At 45.4% G+C, this 24,643-nt stretch overlaps 1 protein-coding gene and 1 pseudogene across 3 annotated transcripts in view; both read right to left on the bottom strand.

Annotated features, from left to right (window-relative positions):
• The window catches only part of PRICKLE2 (prickle planar cell polarity protein 2), a 316,918-nt gene that overhangs the window by 193,103 nt on the left and 99,172 nt on the right, over positions 1–24,643 (bottom strand). The gene's annotated exons all lie outside the window — the stretch shown is intronic.
• Positions 7,018–7,381, bottom strand: LOC311631946 (large ribosomal subunit protein eL39-like; annotated as a pseudogene). The gene has a single exon. The product of its transcript is annotated as a large ribosomal subunit protein eL39-like (transcript).

Raw genomic sequence — 24,643 nt, 5'->3', positions numbered from 1 at the left:
GAAAGCAGACAATAGTTCTCTAAGTATTGTCTGGAAACTCCCAGTGACCCCCTAAAATCTTTTCAGGGGGCCCAGCAGGTAACAAATATTTTCATAATATTTGCTAAGATATGATTCATCATCTTTACTCTCACTCTCTAACGAATGTTCAATGATGTTTTCCAGAGGCTAATGATTTGTGGTATCAGAACAAACTAAATGCAAAAGCAGATGTTATCCAGCTGTCTTCTCTGAAGCGAGACATTAAGATTTTAAAAAATAACGTTATTGTGCACACTAATTTTTTGATGTTGTTTGGGAAATATGGTATTTATATTAACATGTAATATATTTCTTATTTTATAATTAAATAAATTAATGTCTTTTATTTCCCATCTTTAATTTTGATTATGGTAAATATGGATATAACTCACATAAACAAAAGCTCTTTTAAGAGACTAAAGGGGTCTTGTGAACAAAAACTTAGAAAACACATGAAGTTAAAAGTATGGACTTTGGCCGGCCTAGGAGAATTCACATTTTGGTTAGCTACTTACTGCTTTACTGAGGGGGGGAAGTGACTTAACTTTTCTTTATTGGCCTTCGCTTTATCATCTGTTAAATGGACACACTTATAGTACCTACCTCCCAAGGTTATGCTAAGAATTAAAGGAGTTGATAAATGTAAAATGCTTACCTCAATGCCTAGTACACAGTGATTTCTCAAATAAAAAAAATCTTCATTTCTATAGTCATTATTATAGTTTAAAATATAGCATAGGAACAAACTAATTATACAGAGCTCGATAATATGTACACTGGTTTTCTGTAACAATTCCTTTCAGCAGATTATTTATGAATACTTACCATGTACCACTAAACAGCGCATTCACAGATGAAAATAAATAGACTGTGCTCTCAGGGAACGTATAATTTAATAACAGGAACAAATAACTAGTTAACTTAATGTTGTACCAGGCACAGGTCCTTGACTATTCAGTTCAATCCATGGAGGTGGGCACTCTTGATTTCTGCATGTGACAGATGCAGTCGCTGTGGCTGGCACAGATGAAATAATTTGCCCTAAATAATGCAGTGAGTGAGTGGGCACATAGCAACTGGAACCCACCTGTGCTAGGCGACAGAGCCCTGGCTCTTACCAGGATCTCCATTTGGGTGGCTGAATCCTGAAAAGCTTTATATCAAAGATTACCTTCAAAGGCGAATGGAAGTATGTGCTCACTCCAAAAAAGTCTGGAGAAATCACAGTCCTGGGCCTTCTCCCAATATTGGAAGCTTTCGAGACTGAAGAACATAATTACTCTGGTTATGGATTGGGTGTAGGAGAGTATTGTAAATGTCAGAGGTAAGCTTATTAATCCCATTCTTTAAAAGGCACAGAAATGAGCCACATTATACAGAAGAGGGGGTGCCTGATTTTGAGGGGCATTAACTGCTTTCAAACAATGATAATGAAAGGAAAGCTTTTCTCAGACAACAATAGAGATAAGAACCCCCAAGTGAGATACGGAAATGTCGCACACAATTTGTGGTTTAAATTATAAGCTGTTAGCCTTCACTGTACCGCCTTCCCGAGGAAGCGTGCCCCGGGGGGATGATCACCCGCTAAAGCTCGCCAACACCAGGGCCTTTAGGAACAGAAGCGATAAACTGTCTAGTATTTTTAGCAATTTCTCATTATTTCTCTTGGGAGGGTGCTTTTTTCTCCCCCCCCCCCCCTTCTTTTTCTCAAAAGATTCATTTTCAGATTAGTCACAGAGGGCTGGCAGTGCTGGGAGCAGAGGGAGCTCCCGAGCTGTCCTCCGGGGCGATGCTCCAGCTTCTCAGGGAAAGGACCCCCTCGCCTGGGACCCTGCGAGCTGAGCTGCAGAGTGCCGGGGTGGGCAGCAGCCTTGGGAACCGCCCCTGCGCCCCGCTGAGCCCAGAGCAGACCCTGCACTGAAGGGAGGCGCTGCCTAGAGTGGGGGAACCTGGCACAAGCTCAGTGCTGCAGGACCATACACACCTGGAAGAGGAAAGGGAGAAATGGAAAAAAAGAAAGAAAAAAAAGTGTGTTAAGAACATGTTTCAGCAGCAGCAGGGAAAAAGAAAAAGGCACAGTTAAGAGACTTCATACTGGTAAAAGTGGTGACTACCGGCTATAAAGAAACTATCTATCTATCTATCTATCTATCTATCTATCTATCTATCTATATCACATGTGTCAAACACAAGGCCTGCGGGCCAAATCCAGCCCGCGAGGCCTTGCAATGTGGCCCGCACCGCGATGTCATCACTGCACTCCACTGTCAGTTTATGACATTGTCAGTTTACGACTGTTCAGTAAACCATTCGGCCTGCGATTTAGGCTGGATTTTAGATTTTGGCCCCTTTTCTGATTGAGTTCGACATCCCTAATCTATATAATTGATTTTTTTACAGAGAGGAAGAGAGAGGGATAGAGAGCTAGAAACATCAATGAGAGAGAAACATCAACCGGCTGCCTCTTGCACACCCCCAACTGGGGATGTGCCCGCAACCAATGTATATGCCCTTGACCGGAATTGAACCGAGGACCCTTCAGTGCGCAGACCGACGCTCCATCCATTGAGCCAAACCGGTTTCGGCAAGAAACGAGATATTAGTATCGTGTTACGGACTGTTAAAAAGAGCTCCCTCCTATATATAACGGTGCAGTTGCTGTGGACACAGAAGGGCAGTTCCTAAAGCAGAGAATTACCAGCTGACCCAGCAGCACTGAGAGGAGGGGGTGGACCAGAGAGTGGTACACCGTGTTCATGGCAGCATCACGCACAGGAGCCAGCAGGCGGGGTGACCCACGTGTCCACTGGAGGATGGACAGATAATCAAAGTGTGGTGCGTACACACGGGGGAATACTATTCAACCTTAAAGGGGAAAAGAATTCTGACCCAGCTACAACACGATGAGCAATCAGGACATTACACTTAGTGACCTAAGCCAAGCAGGTGAAGGGTCTGGATGATTATACAAGTCCATGGAGACAGGGGCAGAGTGGTGGTGAGCAGGGGTGGGAGGGTGGAGGGGAGAGGACAGGGAGGCAGTTCCAGCTTGGGGACATGAAAAAGGTTCTGGAGCCGAAACTGGTTTGGCTCAGTGGTAGAGCGTCGGTCTGTGGACTGAAAGGTCCCAGGTTCGATTCCGGTCAAGGGCATGTACCTGGGTTGTGGGCACATCCCCAGTAGGGAGTGTGCAAGAGGCAGCTAGTCGATGTTTCTCTCTCATCGACGTTTCTAGCTCTCTATATCTCTCCCTTCCTCTCTGTAAAAAATAATAAAATATATTTAAAAAAAAAAAAAAGAAAGAAAGAAAAAGATTCTGGAGATGGATGCTGGACATGGTCACGTATCCTTAAGGCCACTAAATTATCCACTGAAGATGATTAAACTAGACATTTTATGTTATGTATGTTTTATTGCAATAAAGAAAAAGTAAACTGGAACAAACAAACTCAAAATACAAATGCAGCCCCTTCCCCATCCACATGCTCTTCACCATGACGCATGGCTGCTCCTGCCCCCAAGAGGCAGGGTCAGGGCCCCGGCCTGGAAGAGCTGGCTCTGGGACAGGCCCTTCCGCAGGATGTGGGGGAGCTGTGCTGGCAGAGGAGGGAGAGGATGGGAGGCTTCCATGCTCCTCTGGGAGCCCAGCCGCCATGTAGTCTGGACTACCTGGCTGGAGAGAGAGGCCGCCTGGCGAGAAAGCCCCTGAGCAGAGGGAACAAGGTCAGCAGCACCCAGTCAGGTGAGGGGGCCATCTGGTCTCTTCAGAACCAGCTGAGCGCCATCCCTTCCCCCATCCCTACTACCAGCACTAGTGGAGCTGAGCCGGCCCACGTCCCTAAGGCCAGATGGCAAGCACAGAGCTCCTGACTTTGAGGAGTTGGTGCCACAGCAATGAGGGACTGAAACGTTCACGCAAACCTATGCCGTCTTCTCAGAGAACTCTGCTCACCTCCTTCTTCTCCCTCTAATTACCGTCACTCCCTCATTAAACAAACATTCAGTGAGTACCTGCTAAGTGGCAGGACTCTTCCTGGCACTGGCGATCTATCACAGAGTGAAACCAAGGCTTGTCCTCAAGGAGCCTACATTTTAGGAGGAGACAGTTAGTGAGCACAATTAATACTAAATTGGACAGAGTAGCTCTGACCGGTTTGGCTCATTGGATAGAGCATTCAGCCCACGGACTGAAGGGTCCAGGGTTTGATTCCTGTCAAGGGCATGTACCTTGGTTGCGGGCACATCCCCAGTAAGGGGTGTGCAGGAGGCAGCTGATCGATGTTTCTCTCTCATCGATGCTTCTAGCTCTCTATCCCTCTCTCTTCCTCTCTGTAAAAATTCAACAAAATATATTTTTAAAAATAAATAAATTGGATAGAATGTTAGAAGATGCAGTGAGAGGGGCGAGGAAAGGCAGAGCGGAGTGCTGGGGACTGGCATCAGAGGGGGCGGGGAGAGCACAACCTCCTCTCCATGAAAAGATCATGCGTCCTTCCTGCTCTATGTTTTTTGTTAGCTGGCCTTTTCTGACGATGCTGTGGATTTAATTATATGTAATCACTGTGCTAATGGAAATAAATACAGGCAACTGAGTTCATTATCTTGATTACAGAAAAAAATTATGTTCTCTCATACCTCTATCATTATTTAAAAAAAAAAAAATACTTGATCTGCAGGCAAACTCTTGAGAAAAAAACCTGCAAGTCCAAATTTTCTAATTCCCATCTAAATCCAAAAAGACATTTGTGGGTTTTCCGCAGTCTTTATGCTGAACTTGAATATGATACGGCCTCTTTGCAATGCTCAGTGACAAACAGCAAAGCCTGCTCTGAAAGGGACTGCTACTGCTCGCACTCTATCAGCTGCACATAAGTTTGTGGTAAGACCATACACTTTGGTGGCAGGCAGACCTTGGTGCAAGTCCATGTTTTGCTACCTACAATGTGGATGACCTGCTCCTTAAACCTGTTTCCTGGCCTGCAAAATGGGGATCATCACACCAAGCCTCACAGAAGGAATGATTGAATGAAATCACGCACAACCTAAAGTATTTAGCCAGCAGCTAAACAATGATGAGCGTTAGATAAATGTTATCAATTGTCAGACGATTATTTTGAGAGGGTATTCATTCTCAGTTATAAAAACCACAGAAACAGAAAAACAGTCAACTCTTGATGGTGTCACCGCGGAATTATTTATTATTGGAAGTGTCACAGGTCTCTGTGTGTCCTGCTAGAAGCATGAGGGCCAAAGAGCTCTGGGACTGGATTCAAGGATAGTGCACACTCCCGTGAACCTCACTGCTCTGACCCTGTTTGGAAGCTGGACATTAAGTAATTGTGCATGTTCTGCTGCAGAAGCGGTCAGCAGGGGCCAAGGTGAAAGCATCAGAAGGAGAAAGACAGTCTCCTCAATGCATCCCTCCTACCTGAGTCATCCTGACACTGAACCCTCGGGCCCCCTCTGTCCTCTTGTAAGAGTATCTCTGAGCCGAAACTGGTAGAGCGTTGGCCTGTGGACTGAAGGGTCCCAGGTACGATTCCGGTCAGGGGCATGTATCTTGGTTGCGGGCACATCCCCAGTGGAGGGTGTGCAGGAGGCAGCTGATCGATGTTTCTCTCTCTATCCCTTTCCCTTCCTCTCTGTAAAAAGTCAATAAAATATATATTTTTTAAAAAAATTAAAAAAGAAAAAAAAAGAGTATTTCTGACCCTGGATCAGCAGCCTAATGAGGAATGTAGCAGTAGATTCTGCCATTTGGAGGGTGTGGCAGGGGCGTGCTGTCTGGTGTCTGAACGCCTTCCTGTGTGTGCAGAGCTCCTGTCCTGTAGGTGGAAGACGGTCTATCTCACAGCAGAGGGTGAGAGGCAGCACCTCTCTCGCCAGCTCTCCTGGCAGCTGGAGCGTGAGCATGAGCCAGGCCTGGCCAATCTGGGTCCTTGTCTGAGTCTATAGTCTGGACCTGCAGACACACAGGAGCAGGGGTGAGGGCGGTGTGAGTCTGTCAGTGAGCTATAGAAGGGCTTCTAGGGGGGCAGGGCGAGGTCAGCATGCAGAGCCCTGGGAGCTGGGGCCTCCGTGGGCGGTGGCGGCCGCCATGTCCATGGGAACCCGTTCTGGGAGCTTCTGGCTGTCTGACTCCACTGAGAGCTTCCCTTTGATCTGTCTGTGCCCAGAGCCCAGCTCCCCAGCGTCTGGGATTGTCAGTGAGCTTCCTGATAACCTGTGAAACAGCCTCCCTGCTTCCCTCAGCCTGAGCACACGGCTGTTACTGACCATCAGGAACCCTATTCTAACCTGCTACCACTGGGGGGGACTGACCAGGTGCTGGGCCCTGGGCTTAACACTTCATGCACATTCGCCATCAGTTCTCACAAGCACACTGCATCAGGATCATTCAATCTCCCTATTTGAGATGAGGAAACTGTGTAGCAGGAATGCAATCTGATTTCAGGCCCTCTAGCACCAAAACGCAGTAACCCACTCGGCTACTCCCTAACTCCTCTCTCTTGTTATCCAGAGCTTCAACTCAAAATTTTTTATTGAGCATCTATTATATGGCAGGCACTGTTCTAGACACTGAGGATAGAACAGTGACCCAAACAAGCAAAAACCTGTGCCCTGACAGAAATGTCAACCCAGGTCTTCGCTATAGACCACACGTTTGTTTCTCCCCAAGTTCATATGTTGAAACCCTAAACCCCAAAGTGATTTCCAGGGTTTTAGGGGATGGGGCCATTGGAAAGTGATGGGTCATGAGGCTGGAACCCTCATGAATGGGATTAGTGTCATTATTAAAAAGACCTCAGAGGGAGGGCTCACAGCAAAAAGACAGCAGTCTATGCCTAGAAATAGCTCTCCAGACACTGGATCTGCTGGCACCTTCCCCAGCCTCGGGACCTGGGAGAAACAAAAGTATGTTGTTTATAAGCCAGCTAGTCTATATTTTTGTTACAGCAGCCCAAATGAACGAAGACGGTCATCTATTCTTGAGTCTTTTTTTTTTTTTTTAAAGATCTCACACATTTATTACTGAACCATCCTACTATTGCAGGAGGGGGGAAAAAATCAACAGAGCAAAATCACAAGTCCAGTAATTCTCCAATTAAAATGCTCCAACTGTCCAGACAGTAGCATCTTTTCAATCATTTAAAGGTGTAGGCAACCTGGATGCAACATAAATATGTGAGTCATCTCTCATGAGTGATTTCTCATAGGCTCAGTTTGGTTCTTCTCCAATGTCTCCTCTTCAAATTGTACCTGATTTTATTACCAGTTTTCATCTGAATCCATTGGGGAATGGGCCGGTTCTGATTTTGGCCAGGAACCTCTTGATCCTGAAAGTCTTGTGGGAAGACATGGTGAAGGAGAGGTGAACGCACACACCTCAATGGCAGAGAAAGAGAGAGAAGGACGTATTCTTGAGTCTTAATTCTTATTTTGCTGGCTGATTTTCTTCAATAATTCTGTGTTCTCTGTTTCTGTCTCCAGCCTAACAACTTAATTTTCTCTAACCCTGTCATTCTAGTTCAGTGGCAGAGACCAGACCAGCATGGCATGCATGTGGCAAACAGCCACCCTCAGCCACCGCCGGTCCTCACGGAGCCTGCATGTGGGCCCAGCTCCCTTCCAACACAGCTGTGAGGCAGGCCCAGCTGAGCGGCCAGCCTGCTGTGACAGATAAATCCATTTGCCATCTGTATTAGTCTCCTATCACTGCTCTAAAAAACCCCGGCAAACTTAGCAGCTTAAAACAACATTCATTATGTCACAGTCCGTAGGTCAGAAGTGCAGGGGGCTTTGCTGGGTCCCCAGAGGCTCATCAATCTGAAGTCAGGTGCTGGTGGGCGGCTGGCCGCTTATCCGAGAGGCTCTGGGGGGAACCGCTGCAGGCCTGTCCAGTTGTTGGCAGAATCCCCTTCCTTGTAGTTGCAGACCCAGGTGACCTCTCTTCTGCCAGATAACACAACATCATCATGGGAGCAGCATCAAGGGACCAAGACCCTGGGAGTCACCTGACAGTTCCTGCCCACCACACACCCTCAGCCTGAGCCTACTGTAAAGTTCTCATTGGAATAGTGTGGACAGAGACAGTCCCACTGGGAAGGGGACATGAAGGACATAAGCAAACAAGCTACATGGATGTCTTGGGATGTCCCTGGCAGGAGTTACAAATGCAGAGAGGAGGGACCAAAGCCAGCCACATTCCACAATTTCGGTCAAGGGGTTAACTCAGGGTGTGAGAGCAGAAACCTGTGCCCTAACAGAAATGACAACCTCGGCCTTTGTTTGTTTCTCCCCAAATTCAAATGCTGAAACTCTAAACCCAATAGAAGAAACATCTAAGAGCTTCTGGCCTGCAGTGTAAGAAACTGACTTTCCTAGGGGGCTCGCCCTCTGGTTATGAGGGTGCAGATCTAGCACCGAGGAACAGCTCGATAAACATTTGTTAAATACAAACATTCATACACACTTCAGCCTCCAGAGTGGGGCGGAGCCTTTATTACCAACTTCCTCAGCCCAGACAGAGAGCCCCCACCCCCACTGCACAGGCAGGAAGAAGCGTGGCCGACGTGCTAGGTGCCTGTTCTTACCCCTCCTCACCCATTCCTACTGGTGGCACTTTGGACAATTAACCAAAGCCTCGGTTTTGTCATTGCATTTGCTCCTAGGGTTAGTTACAGAGCGGATTCATGATGTAAATAAAATGCCCAATAATAGTGCCCAGGGCCTAGTAAGTAACCAATAAGTGATTAACTGGTATTATGATCAACATTCCTGTTAATAGAAATAGCTCCTGGGTGTGGGAACCAGGAGCTCCTCTCAGCTGTTTCCTCCTCGCCTCTCGGACACAGGGAAGGTCATCCTGAGTACACAGATCAGAGAAAGAACACGAGAGGATGTCATGGGAGGCCATTTAACAGCGCTGCTGTCCTCAAGTTTGACGTCTTGGCTTCTGGTGCTAAATATGCTATTTCTCTTTCCCTTCCCGCCACTCCCCGCAAACAGACTCTCTAGGGACCGACTGGGCCCAGGGACTCACACAGTCCTGCCTTCTCCTAAACCTAAGCATGTTTGTGTCATCAGCAAATTTCACCAACTTGCCCGTGAGAAACATGACATTTACAGACCTACAGCTCCTGGCAGCAGTGACCACGCCAGTGAATTTCTAATGAGAAACCGAGTGGTCCCCCTGGAAATAAATATTTGAAGTCTGGAAAGTTCCAGAGGACAGTTAATCATTTTAACCTATTCTCAGCCATTTGCCTTCTCTGTCTGTTTCTTGCCTTCCACTTCTTTTGATCCTAGATCTGCCAAAAACTATGGAGGCAGAGAAAGTAAAAGAAGGAAGCAGGTACATGGATCATGTGGCAAAGCTTGCTACAAGATTGGTGGCTGTTTGCAGAGGGAAAATGGCTGAAAGCCTTGCTCTCCAAAGTCCTGGACAGCACAGATGATAATTCACAAAGATGCGTGGTGCTGCTGGGTTGAGGACAGTGCTGTTCACATCTGCCAGCCTCCTTTGCCTCTTCTGGAAAGAGCAGCCCCAGTTTCCCTGGGTACCATGCTCCCTCCCCAGTTGAGAATGTCAATCAAATTCCATCCCTGCTGCACCCCTACTAGGCATACGCCCCCAGGCAAGCCCATTTAATTTTCTCTCCATGACAGTTTTTAGCAGAAAAGCACAGATGGAACAAGTCAGACCAACAGACATCGGTTCCTGCTCCCTTGATCTTCAGGTCCTATTCTCCCCAGGTCTGCTTGGCTTTACAATCTAGGAGACACTCTATACCCTTCTCTTCTCTTCTCTTTCTTTCTTTCTTTTCTTTCTTTCTTTCTTTCTTTCTTTCTTTCTTTCTTTCTTTCTTTCTTTCTTTCTCTTTCTTTCTTTCTTTCTTTCTTTCTTTCTTTCTTTCTTTCTTTCTTTCTTTCTTTCTTTCTTTCTCCCTCCTCCTCCTCCTTCTCTTCCTCCTCCTTCTCCTCCTCCTCTTCTTCTTCTTCTCCTTCTTTTCCTTCTTCTCCCCTCCTCCTCCTCCTCCTCCTCTCTTCTTCTTCTTCTCCTTCTTCTCCCATCCTCCTCCTCCTCCTCTTCTTCCTCCTCCTTCTCTCCTCCTCCTCCTCCTCCTCCTCCTCCTCCTCCTCCTCCTCCTCCTCCCTTAAGCTAGCACAATCCCTTTCTGTTGCTTGCACTCAAAGAATGGAAATATCAGCTCTAAGTGTAGCCTTCCCAAGGGAAAAGCACTGGTTCAGAAAAGCAATAAATTGCCATGCTTGTTCCTCCTAGGTGTGCCCTGTTATTTGTTGCAGGCGAGGAGCTATTTTCAAGACAGCAATAAAATTGGCACTTAGGATATTTTAGGGTTAATAATCCCCATTTCTCCCGCCAGTTACTGGGGGAGAGTGGATGGTGGGAGGCAGAGGGCACAGATGTAAATGGGACCAGTGCTCTAGTGGGATTAATTAGGCAAGGCTAGTGGGTCTTATTGGCCTAAGAGGAAGGAGAGAGAAAAAGGGATGTGTGTCAAAACTATCTAGAGATTAATTTGCAAGAAAAGAATAATAAAGACATCTTTGTCAGGGGTTGGGTATAAGGCAAAAAAATGGAGAGTCACGATGAATTTGTCTCTTGAACTACCAATGAAGTACAATACAACTGACCATCCCATATAGGGAGAGATTAATATGACATGACTAAAATGTACTTTACATGGCTAATTACATAAGAAAGTCAGACAGAATCTGAAAAGTGAGCTCTCTGTGTGTGAGAAGCCCATCCTACGAGAGGCAAGTGCGTTCTGTAAAGCAGGGACCTCTGCCCCTCAGAGCCTGGGCACAGGTGCAGAGGATGGTGGCAGAACCGCCCGAAGCCCTCAAGCACTGCTTTTATTTTGGGGAGGGAGTTGATGGCCAAGTGCTCAGTCAGGGCAAGTGTGTCTAATACAACGCCTGTGACCTTAAGAGGCCCTTGACTTTATCCAGGGGCCTTGGCTGCGATAGCTAAGCTGGACAGAAGGGAAACCATTGAACCTTCCTGAGCTGGACTCCCCCTGGCCTTGAACACTGAGACACAGATTATCCTGAAGTTCTTTGCTTGCTTTTGCCTCCTTCAATAAATACAACTCTATAAAACATTTTGACTAGATACTAAGATAACATTAGCAAACAGGTGGAATTAAATACACAAAGACAGGTACAAGGATGTGACTTAATGGTCACAGAATCACAAAATAATTTGGCCCTGAAAGAGGCCTTCAAGTTAATCCAATTTAATTCTTTAAACTACAATGCCTGGTGCATAGTAGGCATTAAGAAATGCCCATTTGAAAGGATACATAGCTTAATTTCTTTAATGACAAAACAACAGTGATTAAAATGATTCTTGAGTTCACTGTGAAATTCAAAAGAGAAAAAAGGAGAAAATAGAAATAAATATTTTTTAAAAGTATGAGACAATAAAAGTTTCTTGACAAAATAATGCCAACTAGGAAATGGAGAGTGAATAATAAAATTTAAAAAATCAGCACAACCAGTGTGGCTCAGTTCATAGGCTGAGCATTACCTATGAACCAGGCGGTCACAGTTTGATTCCCAGGTTGCTGGCTCAATCCCCAGTGTGGGGCTTGTAGGAGGCAGCTGATCAAAGATTCTCTTATCACTGATGTTTCTATCTCTCCCTTCCACAAAAATATATTTGAAAAAGTAAAATAAAATAAACACTTTGCAAATGTCAATGTAATAGCTGATTAAAGCAAGTAATTATACAATTGGGGGGTTAAGAAACAAGATATTCACACAGATTATTATGAAGTATTACTGGGAGTAATACTTACCTCTGCAATGGAGTTATCTGATAAACATCCTCTTGATCAAGTGATCAAACTAAGCATTGCCAATTACAGGCAATATTGACAGTGCATACCTCCACATGTGTTGCATGGGAAGTACAAACATCACACATGCAATATTCTTGCCAAAAACAGTCTATCCTAATTCCAATCACAAGGAAGCAATCACGACAAATCTTAGTGTGGGTTATTCTACAAGATAACTAGCTTGGACTCTTAAAAAAATATCAATGTCACTAAAGACAAAGAGAGAGAAAATTTTTTTTTAGCTTATAGGAGATTAAAAGACAAGGACATGTAATGTAACTCTTGAATGGATCTTGTTTTTGTTTTTTGTTTTTTTTAATATGAATTTTTTATTTTTTTTTATTTTAGAGAGAGAGAGAAGATGAGAGGGAGAGACAAATCGATGTGAGAGCTCCACAACCTGGGCACGAGTCCTGACCAGGAATTGAATTAGCAACCTTTTGATGCATGGGATAATGCTCAATCAACTGAGCCACACCTGGCCAGGACAATCCTGGGTTTTCTTTAAGGCAAGAAAGTACATTTTGTGTGTGTGTGTGGGGGGGGTGGGGGGGTGGGGGGTGGGGTTGTTACTAGAGAAATTTAAATATTAAATGTTGGATATTATTTAGTTAATATAACATCTCTTGGATATGATAAAATTATGATGGCTATGTAGAAGCATATTCTGCTTTATAGCCTATTTATGCTAAAATTCTTGGAGGTGAAGGTCATTATATCAAAGGATTCAGCTCTGAGAAACTGTACACACACACACACACACACACACACACACACACACACAGAATGCAATGTGGCAAATGTTAAGGATTGGTGAATCTAGAGGAAGATATAGGAATATTCCATGTGCTGTTCTTTCATTTCAGTAATTTTTGACATTAAAAAAAAAGAAGTTGGAAGGAAATGAGGAATCAGGTTCCCAGATATCTTCAAATGCTACACCCGGATCACCGGAAATACTACCAATTACAGCTTAGTCTATTCCTTGATTTCCTTTTAGGCTTAAATGATATATTTCCATTAACCCAGAGCCAGTTAAAAGTCAAGGCTTCACAGGACTCCAGGAGCCTATGTCCAAAATGTCTGCAGACAGTGTATATACAGAGCTCAATAAGAAAAAGGAAATCCAATTAGAAAACAGGCAAAAGCTAATGAAATATACAAATGATCCATGAAAAGATACACAATATCATTTGCCACTGGGAAAATGCCAATCAAAACCATGAGACCACCACTTCCCCCCCAGTAGAATGGCAATAATAAAAAAGACACAATAACAATGTTAAAGAAGATGTGGAGAAATTGGGCCCCACCATTGCTGGTGGACTATAAAATGGTGCAGCTGCTCTGGAAAACAGCTCAGCAATCCTCCAAGTTAAGCACAGTTACCCGATGGCTCAGAAATTCCATTCCTCTCCTAGGCATATACCCAAGAGAAATGAAAATGTATACAGCCCACAATTATTGTACACAAATGTTTATGGAGGCATTCTTCATCATAGTCAAAAAGTGGAAGCAATCTAAATACCCATTGGCTGTGGTACATCCATACAATAGAAAATTATTCAGCAATAAAAGAATGACATACTGACACATGCAACAATATGAATCAACCTTGAAAATGTTATGCTAAGTGCCAGAAGCCAATCACAAACACTACAGAATGTACGGTTCCATTGACATGAAATGCTCAGATTATTCAAATTTATATGGAGAGAAAGTGGATTAGTGGTTGCTAGGGACTTGGATGAAGAGAAGAATGGAGAGGCACTGCAAATAGGTACGGGGTTTCCTTTTGGAAGGATGAAATGTTCTAAATTAGATTTTACTGATGGTTTCCTAGCCCTAAGAATATGCTAACACACAAGAACTGCACATTTTAAATGCATAAATTGCATGGTATGTGAATTATATCTCAATAAAGCTGCCTTATATATACACAATTATGACCCCAGAAAACATTTACAGGCAGCTTTCACCCTCCCCCGCCTCCAATTTTGATCTGTCTAGCATGTGATTTCTTTGTGTCTGCTACAACTCAGAGGTAAGTCCTTAGTTCCCCTTCTAAGTGCCCTACTGTAGACCGCTGGCTAAGTGGACAGAGCAAAGATACAGCACATGTAACTTGCCCATTCCCCAGCATCAGTCAGTACTCAGCTACTCGGAGTTCCATCCTCCCACACCAGGAACTGATTAGCTGGTACCAAACTGTCCCTGGGCAATGATCACACGTACAGGATGCGGCTCCAAACTGCTCTCCGAGGCAGCCTGCTTCTGAAGCATCTGCTTCCTCAGATGAATTAGGAGTTTCAAAATTAGGAAAGAAAGAGCCAGGTTTTTAAAGGGACAGAAAGCAGTGCATGTCTGAGAAGAAGAAAGAAGGAGCAGGGAAAGAGGAAAGCAATGGGACAGGCAGGGAGGAGGACAGACTTGTGGGGAGAGGCAGGGGCAGTCATGTGAAGTTTTAGCCCCTCCAGCAACCTGTCCTCCTACAAACAGCTATCAATTTCCCAGCCAGAGTCGCTCTTCTCTGTGCTCCAGTCCATTTGGTTTGGGTGGTGCTGAAGCTCAGTTCCAGAGGAGGCCCCATAACTAGTCTAGGCCAATTAGCACATTCATTGCCCTTGAGGCAGTGATTGGTTCAGAAATGAGCACATGATCTAACTGGACCAATGAGATTAAGCCCCAGGATTTCTGTTGGAAGTTCTGAGAAGACAAAGATGTTAAGCCCAGAGTAGCTGGCAGCTACTAATTTAGCCACCACATGGGGATACTTGCATGAAAATGTTAGAGGTATTCCTTCATATGAGACCCTGATGTACGAGCTACAATGTTGATAGTTCAAGCTACAGGGTCAGTGATTCCTCCCACCACCAGCCTTTTGTTCTCAGAAACCAGTCTGAACTAACATTCTGCCTCTCCTCCCGTACAGGATTCTGGGTATCCTGAACAAACTCAATGGTGTTCCACCAAGGATTCTCCCAACAGCCACCCAATGACAGGAAACCCTGTCTGTGCTGGTTATGTTTGTGTGTCACCTTGGCTAGGCCATGGTGTGCAGACATTTGGTCAAGCACGATCCTATGTTTTTATAAGGGTATCTTAGACTTTAAATAAAGCAAATTACCTCTACAATGTGGGTAGAGCTCATTTAATCAGTTGAAGGCCTTACTAGAAAGACTCACCTCTCTGAAATAAAAGGAAACTCCGCCAGCAGGCATGGAGGAATTTTGAGGAATTGGTTCAGGCAGCTGTGGAGGCTGGCGAGTCCACAATCTTCAGACCCCTACCTGCCACTCTTCCCTGGGTCTCCAGCCTGCCAGCTGACCCTGCAGATTGTGGACTCGCCAGCCTCCACAGCTGCCTGAACCAATTCCTCAAAATCAAGCTCTAAATCCAAATCAATCTCTCTATACAGACAGACAGACAGGCATAGACATGTTTCTGTAGAGAAGCCTACTACATGACCAAATGGTGACCCAGGGCAACATGGCGGCTTCAGAGCTTTGGGTGGGAAGAGTATAATGGTAGCTCTCTCCACTCTGCCTCCATTTCCCACAATAATCACACCCACTGCACAGAGGGTTCTATGAGACATCCTCTGCCCCCATCAACCTAACTACCCAACACACCATTCCCAGTTTATAGAGCGGTTAAAGACTTGCTCAAGGTCAAAATGCTAGAAACAGGGAGGCCGAGGAATCCAATTCAGGTCTCCCTGGTCCTTCCCAAGGACTCAATTACCAGGCAAGCTGCCTGTCTTCTTGGAGGAAACTCCTGAGGTTGTTCTTTTCTTCCTCCGAGTTAGGCCAGCAAACTTCAACGTTATAAGAAGAAGCAAGACCACACCTGTACTCCAAGCCGCCCACCTTCCCCTAGCACTGTTCCCTGTGAGATCCTTCGGGATCCCTTCAACAGTTTCAACACCCCCTGCAGGCGGTGCTGGTCTGAGTGAGTCACTGAGACACGCAGCACAGTCTCTGCCCAGGGCGAGCAGGACCCACGCTCCAGTTCCCAAAGCACTGACGGCCTCCCCGGCTTGGGCTCGCAGACTCCTGTCCTCCTCCCTTCCCCGCCAGGATCATCTGGCCAGCGGCCCTTGTCTGTCTGCAGCTCTAGGAGAGCGGGAGGGCAGGCAGCCAGCAGCAAGGGAGAAGAACTGGCAACAGAACTTCTGGGGTGTAAGCAGGGGCCTAAGGGCTCTGTCGGCCAGAACCCAGGCATCCTTCTCCGTGTGACAGGAGGAGAGTCCTTTCTCAATGTGTGTCATCTGTGTCCCACCTCTGTGACAGACGCCGTCTCCCGACCACCTTCAATATTATTTATTCAACACAACTTTCACTGGCTGATTTTTCATTAAACACATTTGAAAAAAGAGTTTTATACGATAATTACACGTGGAAACTATTTTTACTTGCCATAAATAGAATATACCTTAGGGAAAAAATTTAAAACATACTCAATTGTCCTAGACACATGTGTCCATGAAAGGCCATGAGCCTGTGGCTAACTCTCATTTTGTTTAAGAGAAAGAGGGAGGTTACAATAAATAGAGAGGTGCTCTGACCTGTTCGCTGGTGACCTTGAATCTTAGGGCAGCCTTAGTGCCGTGCCCTTGGAGAAAACAGGAGAGAACGTGAAGCCCCCTTAGGTCAGCAAACCTGTTCTGACAACTCCTTTGGCTCAGGACAGTGCTGGTTACCCTTGATAAACCATGTTAACAAGAGTTCCTCCAGAAAGAAATACATAAATAATTTGGCATTTAGCTCAATTATGCTTCAAAACATAAAGACAAATGTATTTCCAGATGCTCCTGTATTTAAGTGCCAATAGGCTTTCCTTTCTGGTTTGTTTATGCCAGCCTTCAAAATACATCTCCAATTACAATAATACAATTAAAGCACTTACTCTTAGAGACCATTACACTGGAATTTCGTTGGGGGAGGGGAGGAGCGAGGGAAGACTGAACACCACCAACCCAGACTTTTCCCTCAGGTTTGTGGGAGAACTAAACATGTATTAACTTTCCACCACATTCGTTATTTTTGTCTCGTGCAGAATTTGTACAATAACCAAACCGTCTTCCTCACCCCCTGAAACCATCTCAGTGCCAGAGAAAATACCTCGTAAACTGCTGTGGCAGGTGTCCCCTTGTGGGGGACACACAGGAAAAGAGAAAACAAATACCTGGGCTGGACTCCTGCTTGCCAGTTACCAGCTGCGTGGCTTTCGGCAAATTTCTTAACTTCTCTGAATTGCCAGTTCTTCATCTGCAGAGCGAGTTTAACAAGAGCCTAACAGTAGGGACTTTGTAGGGCTGTTGGGAAATAGAAGGGGAGGCATTATGCCAAGAGCCTCGCTTCGTGCCTGGTCCACAGGAGGCACAACATACACATAACAGCTCTTTGATGGGAGGGTGTGGTAGTCACTGCTGACACGGAGAAAGCTGCTTCATGTCAGACATGACAACCTGAGTGCACACAGGGACCTAGCAAGTCACATGACAGAGGGCAGCATGAAGGGTGGTGTCCTAATAGATAGACCCACCTCACGTTGCACCTAGAACAGGCAGCTGCTTGCTCAGTCTCAGCTGACTATAGCCATTGTAACAGTGAGAAACATTTGTCAAACTGCTACTCTAAGGCCTAAGGGCCTTCCATATACTAACTCATTTAACCCTCGAACCCCAGGAGGAAGGTCACTATCACCCTCATGCTATGGCCGCTCTCCTCACCTTTAAGGGCAGCCAGTGGCTGTCAAGCCTTTAATGTGGGCTAGAATCTGCTGGACGGCCAGCGTGGCTCAACCCCTGTACCAGGAGGTCACGGTTTGGTTCCAGGTCAGGGCACATGATCTGGTTATGGGCTCAATCCCCAGTGGGGGGGCATGCAGGAGGCAGCCCATCAATGATTCTCATCATTGATGTTTCTATCTCCCTCTCCCTCTCATTTTCTCTCTGAAATCAATAAAAAAATATTTAAATAATTAATAAAATAAAAACTGCAGGTGACTGAGTAGGTCAGGAGAGGGGAAGGACCAAGGGTCTGCATTGCTAACGTTTCCCAGGTGATGCTGATTCTGCCAATGCAGGAACCCACTTTGAGAACCACTGTGAGCTGTTTTTTGTTGTTGTTTTAATATATTTTTATTGATTTCAGAGAGGAAGGAAGAGGGAGAGGGAGAGAGAAACATCAATGATGAGAGATAATCATTGACTGGTTGCCTCCTGCACTCCCCCTATGGGGGATCCATCCAGCAACCCAGCATCTGCCCTTGACCAGAATCGAACCTGGGACCCTTCAGTCCACAAGCTGATGCTTTATCCACTGAGCCAAACCAGCCAAATGTTAGCTGTCCTTCCCTTCCTGAGGCTGCTCTAATGTTCCAGGTCTTCTGATTAAATTTTGAGAGAAGCCAGAAATGTGGTCTTCTGTATGAAGGCTCACCATATTTAAATGCTGGCCACTAATTCAATATTTTTAACGATACTGTACTAGCCAACAACAACAAAATAACAAGCTAGCAAGCCAAATCTGGCCTGTAGGCTGTTGCCATGTGATTTCTGCTTTATGTATCCAACGCGTTTTAACACATTCATGCGACCAATATGTATGGAGCACTTGCTGCACACCAGGGGCCGTTATGGGAGCCGGGCATGGAGATAAGCAAGACAAATGGAAGTGACTGTCTTTGTGGAGGTTATAGTTGGGGTGAGGGAGTGGAGGAGAGTGGAGGAGACAAAATAACTAAATAATCAAAAACATCTTTCCAGCCATGTTGAGTCCTCAGAAAAGAAAAAATAACAGCAGGGTGATAGGCTGGGAGATCGCCTTGGTTATTTACAACTCCACAAGGAGGAAGGAGAGAGTAGCGTGCGTGCATCGCAGATGAGAAGCAGAAGAGAAAGAGCTGGATTTTGCACTGCGTCCAATGCCCCCCAGGCTGTGGAGGTCAGCAGAACCACGCGGCCTGACTTCCCTGCCAATGCCAACTCCATGACATCACCCCTCCCACGGCTTATTCACCGCATCCCCAGTGTGGAAGGTCAGGCTGCCAGCCCTTCACAGCCTGCCCCTGCAGGTGAGATTTAGCTTTAATTGTCTAATTGCCACTCCGGCATCAGCTGCCAGGGGTTCATTTTAGAACTCGGCACAGGTGCGCCCTGTGGTCGATGCTGTTCTCAAGGACGAGAGGAATCAGGGAACCTGATGGCTTCGGCTTCGAGGTGAACACGAAGTTATTTTTTCCCCCCAATCAACTCGTGTTATCTCATTTCAATTTTCCGGAGTGTCTTCTCATCATAAATTAAACTGGGCTGCCAAATCCCAGGGCAACAGAAATGAAAGGGAGTTGGGAGGAGGGGAAGACCAAGTTTTGGAGCTTATTTAAAGAGCCGTTTCTGTGGCCTTGAAGCACAGGCATTGTATCAGGGAGCTGTGTGTGGTGATAATAACGACGGTGAGGATGGTGATGAAAATAATGATGATGATGCAGACGCTGACTCGGTCTGGCCCTCACCAAAGAGTCACTCACTGAAGCCCCAGGAGTCTCCTCTCGGGTGGGAAAGCAGCCCTGCATCTATCTTACATGTTAAAGGACAGATTTTTGCCCTGGCTGGTGTGGCTCAGTTGGATGGGCATTATGGCATGAATGGAAAGGTTGCTGGTTAGATTCCTGGCCAGGGCACATGCCCAGGTTGTGAGGCTTGGTCCTTGATCGCCAGTCAGGGTGCCTGATTGATGCTTTGCTCTCACATCAATGTTTCTCTCTCCCTCCCTGTCCCTTCTTCTCTCTCCCTCTCTCTAAAAAAAAAAAAAAATTAAATAAAAAACAGATTTTTTAAAAAGCATAAGTGAATTCCTTAAAATTGTTACTGCATTCTTGATTCCAGAAGTGAATTCAATTTCAACAACAAGACGCCCATTTTCTGAAAACACACTTATAAGACAGATATGCTGACTTTACACGGGTTTAATTATTTTCCAGTCAGCACGAAGGAGATGAGCTGTAGCCAGTGGTATGTGCCTTTACAAACACGACATGGAATGAAAACTCAAAGGCAGAGAGAGCTGACAGAGAGAATGGCTGAGTGAATTCCAGAGCCCCTACTGCATCCCGGCCCGGCTCAGAAAGCAGCACAGGCCACTCCTCAGTCCTGCACACAGAGCCTGGGAAGGTGCTGGGTGCAAGAGAAGCAGCCTGTCAAACCCTCAGCTGCACACCTGCTCATTCCCGACAAGCTCTGCGTTCTCTGATTGCTTCATGGGGAGAAAGAGGCAGAATTCAATTTGCGTATTAGCTGCAGCCATCAAGCCTGAAACCCTGGGGTCTTGCCGTCCTTACCTGTGGAGGGAGGTGATGAGCATAATCCTAGTTTCCCTACCAACCCCCAGGCAGCCACAGGGTAAAATGTAAAACCACACTGGAAACCGCAGGGACAATCAAAGAAAAGCAAGGGTATTATTATCATCACTGCCTTCTCCCCAAGTGGTTTTGGGAGCCACTTCTGTATAAAAAAGACACCGTCTTGTATTTCTTTGTGCCTCCCTCTTAACACACCTTCTTTGTACCTCTGACCACATTGTAACCACATAATAATGTCAAAGGCCGAGTGGCGGCTTTGCGGGGTTGCCAGTTTTCACAAATCTTTGTCCCTTGCAGCAGAGTTCACCTGAGGTTTTCTTCAGTCAACACATTTGAAAAACGACCTGATTGCTCCAAAAGCAGAACAACAGCATGTCAGTTCTAGAATAGAAATAGTATCCCTTTCACTGAGTTCTTTGTATTTATTTTCTCATTTCGTCTTTCCAGTAGCTCTCAAGATTGATATAACTAGCATCATTTTTTTTTTTTTTGATGAGGAAACTGTGACGCAGAGAGTTTAAATTAGGTCCAATTTCATACAACTAATAAGCAGCAGAGGCAGCACTGTCCTCCGGGTCTGCCCGAAGGCAAAGCCCCTCCATCCCTCTGCAAGTCGTGCAAAGCATGGTGCCCGCTGGGCCCAGTCATGGTTCTGAGTGCCCCTCACACTAGAAGGAACTCTCCACGCACTTGTGTACACATGAATGTATGGGAGTCCTTCCTACCAAGATGTCTGACAGTATTCCTCTCACCAAAGAGAGATGGTCACTCTTTTGGACAAGTTCTCCTCTCTCTCTCTTTCTCTCTTCCTCCCCCTTCCTCTCTCTAAAATTAATAAAAACATATTCTTGGGTGAGGATTTTTAAAAAATCATAATGACCACGATGGTTCTTTGAAGTATGGATTTTCATACTGTTATTAAGTACAAACCTTGATTGATATGTACAGCATGCTTTGGAATACAGTCTTCACTTTGCCCAATTCCTCACGCACACATTTCAGGCACTCCAGTTTAGTGAACTAACACCAGTCCCTCCTCAGGGCTCACATTCCGGTTTCTATGGCAGAGCAACAATGAGTGATTTGCATACAGCACAAACATCACTGCTTCGGCCCACAAACCACTATGTAAATATCGGAGGCCCATCCTGATCAGTGACCAATCATGTCACCTCTGTCAAAGCCGTCAGGGACCGGTCACCGAGCATCGACCACCAGTCCTCGCAGAGGCAGCGAGGCACGGGCTGCGCTGCCTCCTGCCTCGCGGAGACACTGCATGTGACATTCTCCACGAACACACGATTGGCCACCAGCGCTGCCGATGCAGCAAAGAAACAAAAAGTGATCACGCTGGGAGTGAAATTCAAATGGAATCACAGAAGAAACCGCTGCACAGAGTCTGGATACCCACCCAGCGGGTTTGCTGAGAACGAAGTAAAAAAAAAAAAAAAAAACAAGAAGAAGAAGAAGAAGAAGGAAGGAAGACGTGTGTCCCAGAGGAAGTGACACATGACAAAATTTCAGTCGAAGGAGCTCTCAGAAACACTGCACAGCCACATGCACACAACGGGAGCAGACCCCACAAGGTTGGAGCTCCATGTCATAGTTCGGAGAAGAGGAAGAATCAGCACTCAAACCACTCTGCATAAGTCCTCTGAATAAATGTAACATTTTCATTCTCACTGTTTCTAAGGTTCTAAGTCACAGTGGACTGAATAAACATTAGTTTTATTTTTTCTTATTTCCCTACGCATTTATAACCAACAGTAAGAGAGTTTTTACCGTTTTGGAAAAAAATTTTAAAGGTCACAGTACAATTGTAATTCCCCCCACTGCTTATTAAGATTGCTTGGTGAAGTTTCAGCTTGCGTGGTTATTTTTACACTCCCATACTGCTGTGCAAAGCAAGAACTGCCCGTGTTAGCTAATCGCAGGAGTATACGTGTATAATTTATTGATAAGTTCATATACACACTTTGGCAGCCTGTGTTCAAACATTTTCCACTGAGAGAGTGTGCAATTAAAGGGCTTGGAGACCTCTGCTGCACATGGTATCGGAGGATGCAGCCTCGCGAAGGGAGAGGGGCCGCATTCACAGAGAACGAGAGAAGCAAGTCCCACAGCGAGGCTTCTCATCCTTCCACTGGACACAAGCTTTGCCTCCCAACCTTCCAGCCTGTCCCCACCTGCCAACCTCCAGTCTGTCCCCAAGGGTTGGAAGCCACCTTGAACGCCTTTTATCTGGGAATGCTCTCTAGGACTTCTACCTGCTTACTCCTCAGAGGTGGTCCTCAGAGAGACATCTGCCAGGAGCCCCCGGGCCTATAACTCAGAATCCGCCCTTTAATAATCCCAAGGAGATTCCTGTGCGCTAAGCTTTGAGACATAGTATGGTGGACTTCCAGGGCCAGACTTCCCTCCGTCATAGACCTAAGGACCAGAGTCCGGCTGTTACAGAGGTGTGGGTTTTGTTTAAGGACATACTGCTTGCTTCTCTAGGCCAGTGGTGGTTGGCAAACTGCAACTCCCGAGCCACATGCGGCTCTTTGGCACCCCGAGTGTGGCTCTTCCACAAAATACCACGGCCCGGGCGAGTCTATTTTGAAGAAGTGGTGTTAGAAGAAGTTTAAGTTTAAAAAATTTGGCTCTCAAAAAAAATTTCATGTCAAAATCGGTTTGGCTCAGTGGACAGAGTGTTGGTGTGCAGACTGAAAGGTCCCAGGTTCTATTCCGGTTGAGGGCATGTACATTGGTTGGGGGCACATCCCCAGTGGGGGGGGGTGTAGGAGGCAGCTGGTCGATGTTTCTCTCTCATCGATGTTTCTAGCTATCTCTCCTTCTCCCATCCTCTCTGTAAAATCATTAAAAATATATATATTTTTTTAAAGTTAAAAAAAAGAAATTTCAATTGTTGTACTGCTGATATTTGGCTCTGTTGACTAATGAGTTTGATGACCACTGCTCTAGGCAACTGATATTTCTCGTGGAAGCAGCAGCAAACATCTGATACTCTCGGTGCTAGACAGTGCCATAAACTCCCTGCACCATCTCAGGTAATATCCACGTGATCTGTAAAATGGGAATCATTAGACTACTCCCAACACACATATAGTAGCAAAGGTACACAGAACCTAGCAGAACCTAGTGAGGATGGAGGTATGTGAGGATTGGAGCTCCTGTACCTATGAGCCTGGGAGGAGGAGGTGTGTGTGAGTGTGTGTGTGTGTGTGTGTGTGTGTGTGTGTGTGAGAGACTACTTTAGTCACAGCAGGAAGTCAGCTGCTTTTCCTGAACCTCCCGTTTTCCTTAGGCTCTCTTTGAACTATTTCCCTGACCTACTGCCTACAGCTAACAATTGAGGACCACCTCAAATTTGGGGCATAGGTCCACTGGCTGGTTTGAAGAAATTGACAAATTTCATATGGAAATTCAAGGGGCCCAGAAGAGCTACAACAATCTTGAAACAGAAGAGCAAAGTAGGAAGACGTGGATTTCCCCACTTCACAACATACTGTGAGGTTGCAATAATAAAGGCAGGGTGGTAATGATTAAGACAGGCTAGAGATTATTGTGCAGAATTGCAAGCCCAGAAATAAGCTCACGTGTCTGCTGTCAAGTGATTTTTGGGAAAGGGTGCAAAGACAATTCAATAAGGGAAATAACAGTCTTTTCAACAAATGGTCCCGAGGCAATGGGATATCCACAGGCCAAATAAAGGAGTTGAACCTCTTCCTCACACCATATACAAAAAACTCAAAAGGGATCCCAGACCTAAATGTAAGAGTTAAAACTATAATTCTTAGAAGAAAACATAACAGCAAATCTTCATAACCCTGAGATAGGCAATGGTTTCTTACATATGACCCCAAATCACAAGTGACAAAAGGAAAATATAGATAACTTCCTCTTTGCCACATTACAACTTTTGTGCTACAAAAAATACCATGAAGGAAGTGAAAAGACAGTTGACAGAATGAAAGAAAATATTTGCAACACATATGTCTGATATGGGACTTGTATCTAGAATATACAAAGAACTCTTAAAACTCACCAATAAATAATATAAATAATGCAATTGAAAATGGGTGGAGGATCTGAATGGACATTTCTCAATGGCCAATAAACACATGAAAAGATGCTCAACACCATTAGCAGTCATGCAGATCAAAAGCACTTGAGACTCTACTCCACTTTCCCCTCCAGGATGATTATAATCAAAAGATTGAAAATAACAAGTATGGGTGAGGATGTTGAGAAATGGTAACCTTTATACCTTAATAGTGGAAATGTAAAAAGGCATTTCTACTTTGGCACAGTTTGACCATGTCTCAAAATATTATAGATGGAGTTACTATCAGACTCAGCAATTTCACTCTTAGCTACTT

Source organism: Pipistrellus hanaki (assembly GCF_964339955.1).
Source record: "Pipistrellus hanaki genome assembly, chromosome: 13".
Taxonomy (NCBI): Eukaryota; Metazoa; Chordata; class Mammalia; order Chiroptera; family Vespertilionidae; genus Pipistrellus; species Pipistrellus hanaki.
The sequence above is the reverse complement of the archived record's forward strand: the minus strand, read 5'-3'. Positions and strand labels throughout refer to the sequence as shown.